The sequence below is a fragment of the Pelodiscus sinensis genome, chromosome 2 (genome assembly GCF_049634645.1).
Source record: "Pelodiscus sinensis isolate JC-2024 chromosome 2, ASM4963464v1, whole genome shotgun sequence".
Taxonomy (NCBI): Eukaryota; Metazoa; Chordata; order Testudines; family Trionychidae; genus Pelodiscus; species Pelodiscus sinensis.
This window is the reverse complement of record NC_134712.1, coordinates 45,919,723-45,933,059: the sequence shown is the minus strand read 5'-3', so window position 1 is coordinate 45,933,059 and position 13,337 is coordinate 45,919,723.

The following is a 13,337-nucleotide window of genomic DNA, read 5'->3' as shown; positions in this document are numbered from 1 at the left end:
CTACCCACATGTATTCAATTGCAGGATTGGGATCTACAAATGGAGCTGAAATAAAGAAAGTCAGTACCAGGCAGACATCAAAATGTCTGCATGGTTGCTCTGCACCTCTGCTCTGGGGCATCAAATGCCTATTTATGAAAGGAAAGACGCGCCATATGCTCATTTGGGGAAAGACCATAAGGATGGGACCTTGAAAAGTGCTCAGCATTGATGTGATTCTTCTCCCACTGAATTCAACATTGAGGACAATGTGAGCAGAGGGAGGCCAGGGTTGACTATTTGTGAAAATCTCACTCTAAAAGTAACCTAGCAGAAAAATAAAATAATGTACATTTAAATATAAAATCGAAACCCAGGAGATGGAATAATGCTGTTGCAAGATTTACTCTACAGGGCCTTTAGCCTCCAGAGAAAGCATATGTAACGTTTACAAGAACTTTAAAAGTGGCATTTACTCTTCAAATTTTCCTTTCAATTAGTGGGAATGTCAGAATATGCTTTTGTTCCCCCATAGTAATTTGATTTACATAATTTTGTCATTCTAAGGCCAGATAATATCCTAAAGCTACAAACAAGAATTTTATTTCTAGATCTGTTGTCTGTTCTAGGTCTAAGTGCCTTGTCCTTACCTTATTTATCTCTTATAGTTTTCCACATAACTCAATATTAACTATTGTACAGAACTTATGTTAATTCTGATCCCACAGGCAGCTGTGACAGGACTGTTCCAAAACAAAATTTGAGCAGAACCACATACTGGAGCGACATGACTTAGTAACAGCAAACAAAACTCTGCAACCAATTTCGGCATTGTTGAGCCCAGGAACATAGCCTCCTCCTCACCCCCGGCAAATGATGAATTACCAGGATGACAGTAATTGCTTATCATTATCATTTCAGCTCACAGGACTGCTCAGCTCAAATGTCCCAGTGCTTGACAGTGAACTATAAAAGTCTGGGATATCCTCATGGTGAACCAAATGAAAAGTATCAGGGGGCCAACAAATACTTTACCCAGGGCCCTCATTTATCACTTAGGCAGAATGCAACTATACAGCCAAGAAGCTAAAAATGTATGTTAATTTTTCATCAGGATACTGCCTATAATACGAAAGGGCAGGCTTGATTCTATCTGCCTCATCTTCTGCTGTAGGCAGAGCTATGGGCAGTGGAGATCTGGTTCATGGAGATGGAAGTGCAAAGCACTCACAACCCCTCTCCTTCCCCTTTGGGGAGACCAGTGCTGGCCAACTCGGGTCAGCAAAGAAACATGCCTGAGCTACTGCTAATGAAATGAAAGTGCTCCATTGATTTCAATGGTCCTTGAATCTGGTTCTTAGTGCACTGCTAGGCAACCTCTAATGGAGCCTCATTTAAAACTGCCTCTCAGTGACAGAACCACTGCCTAGCCTCTCTTCTGGGTGAATGTTCGGAGGCCCAGCAATACACACCCCAGCATTAGCAGAGGTGAATGGAGCCCCAAAACTCTATCACTTTATCATCTGTATTCCTGTATCAGATGTATCAATGATTATTATTTACAATTTTTATTGGGCTAACACCTAGACACCTTTGACTGGGTGGGATCTCATTGTGCTAGGCACTATACAAACTCATTGCAGAAAATCCTAGACATTTTTTAAAGCCTCTATCCCATGGACTGGGCAAGCTAGAAAGTCAGACCAATCCTAAATAACCAGGACTACAGACAGGTCAACATGTAATTAAAAATGGCATGTTCTCACTTGCTCCCTTTTAACAGCTAATAACACAATTTCAGCTCAGCAAAAATACCTCTGTAGTTAAAACACCCAAGTCATGCCCTTTCCTGCCAAAATGAGACTTTCAGCCTTTATTGGCCTTGTTTTTTAAAGAGATGGTTAAAATTGATGGAGTCTGCTTTCTGAATAGTCATGGCTGTGCTACAGACCTTTTGCAGAGGGGGCAGAAAGGTAATGAGAGTTTTTAGGGCCTGGGTCAGGATTAGAGAAATCAATTTTAAAAAGAGAACATGTGCAAAGCTGTTTCAGTTTCACAGGACTTGAAATGTATTCACTTCTTCTCTTCATGAAAACACATCTAGTGGTTATAGACATTTTACAATTACAGGCAGTCCCCGGGTTACGTACAAGATAGGGACTGTAGGTTTGTTCTTAAGTTGAATCTGTATGTAAGTCGGAACTGGCGTCCAGATTCAGACACTGCTGAAACTGACCGCCAGTTCTGACTTACATACAGAATCAACTTAAGAACCCCAGGCGTCCCCAAGTCAGCTGCTGCTGAAACTGATCAGCAGCTGATTCCAGGAAGCCCGGGGCAGAGCAACTCTGCCTGGGGCTTCCTGTAGTCAGCGCTGGTCGGTTTCAGCAGAAGCTGACTTGGGACGCCTGGGGCAGAGCAGCTGGGGTGCTGCTGGGTTGCTCCAGTAGCGCCGCTCCTCGGTGCTACTGGACCAACCCAGCAGCACCCCATCTGCTCTGCCCCAGGCGTCCTGATTCAGCCGCTGCTGAAACTGACCAGCAGCGGCTGAATCAGGACCTGGGGCAGAGCAGCTGGGGTGCTGCCGGGTTGGTCCAGTGGTGCCCAGAGCGGCGCTGCAGGACCAATCAGCAGCGCCCCAGCTGCTCTGCCCCAGAGTCCAAAACAAAAGCCTGGTCTGCTGGGGGGGGGGGAGCACACTAGCTGCGCCCCCTCCCCCCCCAGCAGACCAGGGACACTGGGAGCAGAGCCGCAGCGGCAGCGGGGTGCCGCGCCTCTGAGGCTTTGCTCTGGCAAAGCCTCAGAGGCGTGGGACCCCGCCGCAGCTGCGGCTTCAGTCCCGGTGCCTGTGGTCTGCTGGGGACGGTCCCCAGCAGACTACAGGCACCCAGACTGAAGCGGCAGCAGCGGCGGTTCCCCGCGCCTCTGAGGCTTTGCTCTGGCAAAGCCTCAGAGGCACGGGACCCCCCCGCGGCTGCAGCTTCAGTCCAGGTGCCTGTGGTCTGCTGGGGACGGTCCCTAGCAGACCACAGGCAGCCAGACTGCAGCGGCAGCAGCGGCGGTTCCCCAGACGGTCTCCAGCAGACCAGGGGCACCGGAGCAGCTTACGAACGGGGCTTTCTCGCCCCGACCTCCGGGGCAAGAAAGCCCCGTTCGTAAGTGCGGATCCGACATAAGTCGGATCCGCATAAGTCGGGGACTGCCTGTACTCAAAACAAGGTTTTCACCATTTGGACTTAGTGGATAGTTAGGACCCTATTCTTTAACTCACAATTGCAATATTCCAACTGCAGATTTGTATCTTACACTTATATATCACAGATATTCTGTACAAGGGTATATAGACTCTTTACATATCCCCACAAGCACCGAAATAGACATCCTTCCTGGAGAATCTCTTTTCCTCCAGCCTATGTCCCAGGAGAAGGACACCACCATGGAAATATTTGTCAAAGGACTGAGCTTCAGTTGGTAAGTTAGTCCACAGAATCTGCCTTTTCAACATGCACAAATATCACTGCCCTGTAACATATGCACCACTTGAAAAAGACAGGAATTGGGAGGGATCCCAGCCAAATATTTTGGAGTGGCTTCAACTAGAAAAGAAAACTTAGGGAAAAGGGAACATGCCTCCCCATCCATGCTAGTGACTATGTCTACTTGGTGGAATAAAATCTTGTATTTCTAATGATTAGGCATCTAAGGGTGTATCTAGACTCCACCTCTCTGTCGACAGAGAGATGTAGATTAGGCATCTCGAAATTGCTAATGAAGCAGGGATTTAAATATCCTGTGCCTTATTAGCATAAACATGACAGCTGCTTTTTTTTTGAAACAACATTTTTTTAAAAAAAAAAAGGCAGTCTAGATGCGGTTCTGTCAAAAATAATGCCTTTTTTGACAGATCCTGTAAACCTACTTTTTTGAGGAATTCAGGATCTGTTGAAAAAGGCTTTATTTTCAACAGATCTGCCTCTATTCTGCTGGGGGGTTTTTCAAAAAAACTCCATTTCGGAAAAAAGCGGCAGCCATGTTTATGCTAATGAGGTGCAGGATATTTAAATCCCTGCTTCATAACCAATTTCGATGTGCTTGATTTTCATCCCTCTGTCGACAGAGGGATGCTGTCTAGACATAGCCTAAGAGACAGCCAGTTTTATGTCATCATGAAAAGAAACAATTCAATTTTCAAAATGACCATAGGTTCATTGTTTAATTAATAAACATATACATTGTTTAATTAATAAACTTATACATTTGGTCTGCTGATGTTGCTTATAAAACTTTGGAAATATTTTATTTTAAATTATTTGTGCATATTTATATCTATATATCTGATCAATGTATCTTATATATTTATTTATTATAGTGTTTTATTATTATTCCATACCTAACCAGCAAGTATTTCTTTTTTATCTAAAGTGGCTTTTTATACTACAGGGAAAAAAAATACAAAAAACAAAGGTAAAGTCTGTGTGTGTGTGTGTGTGTGTGTGTGTGTGTGTGTGTGTGTATTTCCTCTGTGATAGGTTGCAACTCTGAGAACTAAATGGCTGCTGCCATTGCATACAGAAGCCCTGCCTCATTTTTACCATGCTTTTTGTGCAGTCATTTCCAGGAGTCCAAAATGCGCCCAAAGTGAATGTAAAACCCTACCCAGTCAGAACAATAGAGTTCTGCACTCACTGTAAGTGACTGTACAAGAGCAATGAGGAGTTGGACCCAGACTGTGGAAATTTAAAAGTAACCCCACAAAAACAAAGACTTCCGTTTTCTGAGAGAAACACAGCCATACTTTCAAAGCCATGTACAGGCCAGCGTATTTGAATCCTCACAGTTTAACAGTTCATGCCACTCCTGCCTTACTTGAAGTTAGAATCCTGTTTTTGACATCAGACTGATTTCTGCAAAAATGCAGTGTAACAGATTATGACCTCCAGAGACCTCTTGTAAGAGAGGATTATGACCTGAACTGACCCACTCAGAACCAGAGGATTATGACCTCAACCGACCCCAGTGAGAACCTGCAGATTAAGACCTTAACTGACCCACTCAAAACCAGAGGATTATGACCTCAATTGACCCCAGTCAGAGCGAGAGGATTATGACTTCAGCTATAAGCAGCAAGAGTGGAAGAACTGTTTAAAAACACAAAATTCTGTTTGCCTACAAATGCCCTTAGCAATAAAATAACAAGCAGAAAAAATAGGGGGAATATGTCACATGTGGGCCAAATGTTTATAAACAGAATGTTTCTCTCAGGCAACAGAAGCTCCTTAAACATTTCATTAAAAATAAAAAATGCATAATAAACATACTCTATGAGAAACTGTTATGAATACTGCACAACACCACTAACATACACAGCATCAGAAGTAATGGGCCTGTTTCTGCTTTATCTTGCACTGCTATGAACCAGGAATGTTTTCATTATTATTTATTATTTGTATTTTAATAGTGCTTATGAGGCCCCAAAGAGCTTGCAATCTATGGCTATGTCTAGACTGCAAGCCTCTTTCGAAACAGGCTTTTTTGAAAGGTACTTTCGAAAAAGCCTCTTTCGAAAGAGAGCGTCTAGACTGCACGCGGAACTTTCGAAAAAGCAAGCCGCTTTTTCGAAAGAAAGCAGCAAGTGAGTCTGGATGCTCTCTTTCTAAAAAGCCCTGTTTGCTTTCAAGAACGCCTTTTTTTGAAAGAGCACTTTTGAAAAAAGGCGTTCTTCCTCGTGCAATGAGGTTTACCGCCGTCGAAAGAAAAGCCGCGTTCTTTCGATTTAATTTCAAAAGAACGCGGCTGCAGTCTAGATGCAGGTGAAGTTTTTCGAAAAAAGGCTACTTTTTTCGAAAAAAACCCTGAGTCTGGACACAGCCTATGTAACTAACTCCACTGATGCCAAAGGAGTCCCAGTGGTGTAAGTGTGTTCAGAAAGTAGTCTCTTCCTTCAAAAACAACAAGGAATCCTCTGATACCTTAGAGACGAAGGCTGTGTCTAGACTGGCCAGTTTTTCTGGAAAATCAGCCGCTTTTCCAGAAAAACTTGCCAGCTGTCTACACCGGCCGCTTGAATTTCCGCAAAAGCACTGACTGCCTATTGTAAGAAATCAGTGCTTCTTGCAGAAATACTATGCTGCTCCCATTCAGGCAAAAGTCCTTTTGCGTGCAAAAGGGCCGGTGTAGACAGCTCAGATTTGTTTTCCGCAAAAAAGCCCCAATCGCGAAAATGGCGATCGGGGCTTTTTTGCGGAAAAGCGCGTCTAGATTGGCACTCACTTTTCCGTTAAAAGCATTTCCGGAAAATCATGCCAGTCTAGACACAGCCAAGCAGATTTATTAGGGCATAAGCTTTTATGGGTAAAACCCACTTCATTAGATGAAATGGAGTGGAAATGAAAGAGGCAAATTATATATATATAATACAAGAAAAGAAAGAAGTTACATATCAAGTGTTAATGAGACTAATTAAGTCTGGGTGGATATAGCTCATTCCCTGCAGCTGATGGGGAGATGTGACTATCAAGAGAGGGGAAGTTGTCTTTGTAGTGTATTAACCAATTCAAATCTGTATTCAGGCCTAATTGGATTGTACCGAATTTGCAAATGAATTGCAGTTCAGCCGTTTCCTTTGTAATTGAGTTTTGAAGGTTTTTTGTACAGGTTGGACCTCCCTTGTCCGGCACCGCTGGGACCTCACTGGTCCCAAATTATGAAGTTTGCCAGACCAGGGGAGGTCCCCTGCCACGGCTCCCCTCATCTCCCAGCCTGCCACCAGCTCCTCTTATGGCCCCGCTCCCACAAGCCTGGCTAGGCTGTTGATCTCAGCACCAGGCTCTGGCCCCTGCCGGGCTTCTGGATGCCCCACGGCTCCAGTCTCAGCTCTGGCCAGGCTGCTGTACTCTGGCCCCAGTGCTGCTGGCAGCTCCTGTCCCAGGCCCGGGCCTGTCAGATGCCCTGCGGCTCCAACCTCAGTCAGGGTGCTGCCACCAGTGGCTTTGGCCCCAGCCCCAGCCATGCTGTCGGACACTAGCTCAGCTGTTCTGGTGGCTCTGGACCTAGCCCTGGCTGGGCTGCTGGACACTAGCCCTGCTGCTGCCGGCAACTCTGTCCCTAGCCCTGGGCTACTGGATGCCCTGTGGTTTCAGCACCTGCCCAATTGGGCTGCCAGGTGCCCCTCAGCTCCATCCCCAGACAGGCAGCTATTGTCAGCAGCTCCGTTCCTGGCCCCTACCGGGCTGCCGGACACTGGCCCTACTGCTGCTGGAAGCACTGGCTCCAGCCCCGGATGCTGGATGCCCCATGGCTGCAGCCCCAGCTGGGCTGCTGGACACTGGGTCTGGGCCCGGCCCCGGCCCTGCTGCTCGACAGCAGCCCCGCTGTCACTGGCAGCTCCAGCTCCAGGCTGCCAAATGCCCTGTGGCTCCAGCCCTAGCCCTGGCCAGGCTGCCAGATGCCAACCTGCTGCTGGCAGACTCAGCCTCCTTGCCATCTGGCTCCTGTCTGGCAGGGCTCCCTGTTGCTAGTTGGCAGCCCCCCTGCCACCAGGCTCCTGGCTTTCTAGTCCAGGAGCATCTGTGGTCCTGTAGGACCATGGATGTTGCCAGACCAGAGAGTCCCGATTTAGGGTGATACAACCTGGGGAAGGATGGCTACTTTTAAATCCATTACTGAATGTCTAGGGTTGTAAAAATGTTCCCCTACAGGTTTTTGTGTGTTACCATTCCTGATGTCTGATTTGTGTCCATTTATCCTTTGTCATGAAGACTGTCCAGTTTGGTTATTATATATGGCAGAGGGGCATTGCTGGCACTTGATGGCATAGATCACGAGAGGTGTGCAGGTAGATGAGTCCCTCATGATGTGGCTGATGTAGTTAGGTCCTGTCATGATGTTGCTTGTATACATGTGTGGACAGAGTTGGCAGTGGAGTTTGTTGCAGGGATAGGTTCCTGAATGAGCATTTCTGTGGTGTGGTGTGGTGTGGTGTGGTGTGGTGTGGTATATGGCTGCTGGTGAGTATTTGCTTCTGATGGGGGCTCTCTGTAGTATTCCAGCCTGTTTACTCATCCAGTTAATCCTTCACTCCCTTTGGTTTGATTGGGTTGACATATGATTTATCAGGAGCCACTTTTATTATTGTTCGTCTCAGACAGGAGTCGTTTAAAATGCTTCAGTAATAATTCTGTCAGGCAGAAACTGCTTTGAAAAAAAGCACAAGGGGCAAGATCTTCAGCTCAGCTGATTTAGATCAGCTTAGCTCCAGGTATAAGTCAACAGAGCTAGAGTCAGCTTCTACCAGCTGATGGCCTGGGGTTGTATTTTATCTTTTTCCTTTGTTTTCCTTTCTAGTGAAACAAGAGTCCCATGGGTGTAAAGATGCCATTAAATCCCAACACCACACAGTGAAATAACAGCCATTTGCAGTTCTATAGCAGCTTCTGTTCAAAGATCTCAGTGTCCTTAACAAATATTAATACAGCTTAACCTCTCAGCACCCCCGAGGCAGGGATGGTAGGAGAAAGGTATGGAAGACATAGAGAGGAAATATTATTCTCTTTTCATAGATGCAGAAGCTGAGGGACACAGAGCTTAAGGGCTCAGCCATGCTGGGATGGGAACAGATGTATAGGTGGATGATCAGTGTGAGGAGACAGCAGATCTTTCAAAGGCATGATGCCCGTCCCTGGGGGGAGGTGAGGAGCAGCATTCCTTGGTGCAAAGCACTTCCCTGAGCACAATCATCCCATCATGCAAGGGAAGGCGTGTGGCCAGGGAAGAGATCAGGACTTGAACTTTAGAGGAGCTGGGCCTGGGGCCATGAATATTCCTCATATGTACCCAGACACTATGGGACCATAGAACTCGTCACCCATGCCTATGGGCAGTCATAATTTGGTTCTCTGCTCTGGAAGGCACATTTGCTCTTTTCAGCACTTACCAGCTCCAAAAAGAGTGTTGCAGGCAAGGGCATAGCCTTTGTCTTCCTTGCCACACCCAAAACCTGATGTACTCATAAGTAGTTTTAAAAATATTGGCTCACAACTTCTGACTCATTTTTTCTCTGTCTTCTGCTCCAGACCATCCTTCATAAGCTAATAATGAGAAATGAGGAATCGAGCACAAACATTCTTAATTACCCACCACTATAATATTTTCTATTTCATGTACAGTGTTACTTGTTACATCAGGGGTAGCACTATAAATCAAGAAAGGCATGCTGTAAACATAGGCGACCAAAAAGGCTCATTTTGCTGGTGTTTTATACTTTCTACCAATTTATTAACCAATTTAAAATAGTTTGCTGGGTTGTGGATGTAGAAGAAGCATGTACAGGCAATGGAATCAGAGAAGAAGAAAGAAAAGTGCATTTAAAATAAAGGCTATTTGTCCCTGATTAAAAACATGATTAAAATTCAAAGAAATGAGAAAGAACTAACCTTTTTATCACAAACAGGAGTTGTCTGTGATAACAGCATTTACACAGAAGGCATCTTCTACATAAATGGAGAAGTGATCCATGGAGAAAAGTAAGAAAGCTAAAATGTTACTTTATTTTTCTATGAGCATGCTTTGCATCCCACCCACATTAAGGGCCTGATCCAGCTTCAATTGAAGTACAATTTTAAAACTCCCATTAATGTCAGAAGGAGCTAGAATCCAAGGGATCCATTTTATGCTAAGTCACCCCAACCAACCTTACTGACTTCAATGAAATTTTATTGGATTTAAGAACTCGGTCAGAAAGAGTGGGTTGTCAGTTTAATTTGCCAACAGATCAGGGCTTGCTAGGTGGCTAGAAAGGTTTGTAATCGTTGTTACACAGGCCAAATTCTACCATAAGCTGCACTAAGTCATTGAGAATTTGTCAGGATAGAAGATAGACGAACAGCTGTTTATGGGATTATTTTGGATTTCCACTGGTCTTGCGCACAGTTTTGTCCTCAAGCCTATTTGTAACAATTAACAGGTATGACATGAATTGTTGTTGGCTAATACAGACACTCTACTATGAGAGCCACTGTTCACTTTGTAGCTGTACTATAATTTTATAGAGACAATGTGGGCGAGGTACTGTTTTTTATTGGACCAACTTCTGTTGGTAAGAGAGACAAGCTTTTAAACTACAAAGCTCTTCTTCAGGTCAGAGCCCGGCCCAGACTTGAAGAAGAGCTCCATGTATGCTGTAAAGCTTGTTTCTTTCATCAACTGTACCTCACCCATCTCATCTCTGATATCCTTAGAGCAGGACAGAATTCCCAAATGTTGCATACACCAATGTAATTTTAAAAGTATGTTTCAAAAAATTAGCAGTGTAAGAGCTTCAAAATAATGAATACAATCAATATGACTCTACCCAGCATAATGCTTACCTATGAGCCCCTGAATATCAATGGAGTCACTGCACTGGTACATTTTGGTTTCCATGAGCATGTGCTAATTAAGATTTGGTGTTGCCGTAAAACAGAGGCTATACTAGTCCTACCTATTTAATTGTTCCCCAAAGATATTGATTTTGAGGGCTTTTACCAATGGATCCATGGTGCTTAAAAAAGCTGGAAGGTGTGATTCCATGCTTGGTAAAATAGAACTAGTACCTAAAAACAGATAGCTGTCCAAATACAGTGCCACCCAACCCCCAGGATACATATTCAGGCAGCTAGACCAAGTCCCCGCCTATACCATAACAGCCAGACCGCCATTTTAAGTCACTAGCTAAAGCAGAGTTAGCACGTGTCTGTCTACCTGAGGTAGGAATCACACACCCCAGTGGTTGTGCCATCTGAAACTTTTCCTATATATCCTGCTGTGTAGTATTGGTGGTGTTTCTCTTCAAACCAATCTATTCTTCAGGAGGGCTTCAGCCATGGAGTACAATTTGCTTGAGCTTCTGAAAATTATTGCTGACAGGTCACTGACCATCCCAGACATACCTGGGGGGGGGGGGGGGTGAAATGAACACCTGCCTATCTATCTTAGAGATTTCTATGGCAACTGTTATCCAACCACTGAGTTCAGTGAATTTAGGGTCCATTATTGTAATGGAATACAGACAAAATCAATGTGGTGATCAGAGAAGACTGAAGGCAGAAGTTTCACAAGACCAAAGCTTCCATCACATAAACACACTGACCAGGCAGCTAAGTCTGCTCCTGTCTCCAGATTTAACAATGAAATCTGGGAGTGACATTTGGTTATTGAATATAGGACTAGGAGCACATGACCAAGCCCACAGACAGTAGGGGATCCAAATCTGGGATTAGTTGTAATGTATTTATGCAAATATCCCTCCTCTCAGTGCCTCAGGTTTCTAATGTTAGTGGAAAGAGATGACTACTGTTAGATACATAAAACACAACCACAAGGCTTTGTTCCCACAGTCTTGCTTTAATCCTCCCCAAAATGAACAAATAAACAAATCCTTGAATAAAACAGACAAATGTTTTCAGTGAGCACATACTTAGAGTTTCCGCCTTGTATTTCAAAGAATAAATAGTGACCTTGTGCCAGCTCCTGTTTTGTGTAACCTTTGCTCCCTTTCCCATGTGTTCTGCTTCTCTTTCTATTCACTAATGCTGTCTTTGGCCCCTATAGGCCCAAGATTCTTCTCTAAATTGTATCTACTCCGACCTGCATTTTGCAGGTGTTGGGTCCCTAGAAGGACACTGTAGCACCACTGTTTAGTGATTTAAAGCCTTTTTAGAAGGCTTCTGTAATGGCATCAGAGACCTATTTGGCTAAAGTGTCTTCTGTGTTTGACTCCCTCACTTAAACTTTCTGCTTTTTCCCTGTCACCAAGCAGTCCCTGCCATACTCGTGCATATTTCCATAGTTCTAGACTGCAGATTTGTTTTGCTATATTTTATTGCAGGAATGCTTTGGCAGAAGCCCCTATTCCTCTCCAAGATTTATGTTTTTTCCAAGCACATCCCCAGGAAAGGTTCAGTTCAGCCTCAATCTGGATCATGATATGAGGGGGCAAGAGCTGGAAAAGATGCTCTACATAATCTGAAGAAGTGGGTTGTGCTCACGAAAGCTCATGATACTGCCTACATGTTTTGTTAGTCCTTAAGATGCTGCAAGACTATTTGTTGTGCTTTAAATTTTTACATAATCTGAGCAGTCTAATGCCCTAACTTCAGACGTTAACCACAAAACTATTTTCCAGGAGAACAAACACTTAGCAATATTGCTTTGCATTTATTTTAGCTCACAAATGCTTTCCTTGTCTCCTCTCAGTCTGATTACCATTCACATAGAGTGAAAAATAAATATCCCAAAACAACATATCCTCAGACTCAGTTCTGCTTTGACACTAACTCTGTCTCATCTCCATAGCATCATGGAGGAACATTCTCTTTTCCATTTTGTTTGTCATATGCCTAAGCAGCTGGACCTTCACCTCACCACACCTCACTTAGACCCAAATCACCACTTATGCCGTATGGTCTGTGAAGTTCTGATGTATGTTAAACAATTCAAGAGTAATGCCGGAGAAAATGACTTGTTAGTGATAACTGATGATGCGATTAAAGAGTATTTACAAATGGAAATGGGTAATTTCTGTGCATGGACAAAGCAAGTAATAGCTGAGCACACGCACCTGAAAACAAGCGCTATAATCTTTGAAAAACATAAAGCTGTCATCATGGCAGTGGATGTATGTAACTGTATACTCTGATAGGTAATATGACCTGTATATCCAAAGTGTCACCTCTGCTTTATATGACTAAATTAACTATTTAAGGAGAATAAACTGTGATTTTATATCCAGTCACGTAATGTGTCTGGTGCAGAATGCCTTCCATTTTGCATCTCAGCAGTGGCCACATTCCAGCAAGGCCTGAAGCACTGTAATCACTCTGGCACATATACACTTTGGGACCCTAATGGATTAGACATGCTCTATAAATGCAAGGTGATATTATATATTTCTACTACAATAACATCTCAGAACCCCAATTAAAGGTCAAGGTTGCATTGTGCAAGGCACTAGACAGGCAAGTAACCAAAATAGTCTTACAATTAGAACTTACGATCCGAGTATTAGACAGGACTCAACATGAGAATAAAATACATAAACAGTGTTGAGGAAGGTTAAGAGAATGAGATAACAATAGAACAGCAGGAAAAGAGTCAGCACAGCTGCTCCCCACTTGCCAAACCAATCCCAGATACTGGTGTTTTATAGGTGTCACAGCAGAGGCAAAATCTGTCTGGCCTGATTATGTCAAGAGGAAGTTGTTTGTTTTTATCCTTCTGACAAGAGTTCTCTTTTTGTACTTAAAGAAAAACAGCATTGTGGGCGGTAGCGCCTGCACTGAGCCCTGCATACTGGGTGGGTTTCAGTTGTTTATGCTACCTAT